This window comes from Ziziphus jujuba, chromosome 4, assembly GCF_031755915.1.
Source record: "Ziziphus jujuba cultivar Dongzao chromosome 4, ASM3175591v1".
NCBI lineage: Eukaryota > Viridiplantae > Streptophyta > Magnoliopsida > Rosales > Rhamnaceae > Ziziphus > Ziziphus jujuba.
This window is the reverse complement of record NC_083382.1, coordinates 9,708,850-9,710,000: the sequence shown is the minus strand read 5'-3', so window position 1 is coordinate 9,710,000 and position 1,151 is coordinate 9,708,850. Positions and strand designations below refer to the sequence as shown.

At 30.4% G+C, this 1,151-nt stretch overlaps 1 non-coding gene across 1 annotated transcript; it reads left to right on the top strand.

Moving 5' to 3' along the window:
- The first annotated feature begins 611 nt into the window (after positions 1–611).
- Positions 612–683, top strand: TRNAN-GUU (transfer RNA asparagine (anticodon GUU)). The gene has a single exon. It is a non-coding gene; the product is annotated as a tRNA-Asn (tRNA).
- The last annotated feature ends 468 nt before the right edge of the window (positions 684–1,151 follow it).

Here is a 1,151-nt window from a genome sequence, read left to right as displayed (position 1 = left end):
ATGTATGATAATTCACTTTTTTATTATGTTCATTATTTATTTTGATTATTCTTCAATTCAGTTGAAGAAAGGATATATAATTCTATAATCATATAACATATATGTATAAAGAAAGACTTGAAAGAGATATCAACAATCCAATCTACACAATCTACAATAGTCCAATATATAAATCCAATATAAATGAAATAAATATAAAAAATCCAACATAAATCAAATCTAAAAATGGAATCTATATTTGTTAATATGTTTAACATAGATTTTTTAGATTTTTTGAATAGATTTATATAATTAATATATGTTTAATAGATATATTATGTATTTTATATAATATATAAATAGAAAAAAGAAAAAATAGAAATAATGTAAAAAAAATAAAAAATGATATTTTTTATTTTTATTAATAATAAATAAAAAAACTTCTTTGATTTTGTCCGAAAGGGCCCTTTATTTCCATGGCTTGGCCTGGTCAGTACCTAGCTGGGCCGGGCCTCTTTTGTTTTGTTCAATCGTAATAAGCTAAAATGATTTATTTAATTTGAAAACAATTAATTTGAAACCAAAACAAAAAGGCTTGTTATTGAACTCTATGAGATCTAATCTCCTGTTTTTCCTCAGTAGCTCAGTGGTAGAGCGGTCGGCTGTTAACTGACTGGTCGTAGGTTCGAATCCTACTTGGGGAGATTTGATTCACTCCGAATTATTTTATTTGCCTCAAGCTTTCGTGGGGCTCATTCAAGACTTACTCGGACTATTACTCAACAGAAAATAAGAGCTTTGGTGAGTTTGGTCTTTTGGGGGTGATAGTGGAAAAGTTGACAGATAAGTCACCCTTACTGCCACACTACAGAACCGTACATGAGATTTTCATCTCATACAGCTCCTCGTTCAATTCTTTTGAAACAAGAACTCTTTGTTAGAGTCGAAACCCCAAAAGGAGAATTGGGAATTTTTCTGATAGGGGATCAGGGTGGTTTTCCTTGGAGATGGAAAATAATTTGTTCCACCCAAAATGGGAATGGGCTAAGGTTATGAACTTATAATCTATAATCTGATGATCGAGTCGATTCCATGATTATAAAACTACACTTAGATTTATTGGATTTGTTGCTAAAATATCGGTATTAAACCCAAAACTCCCAGCGAATGGC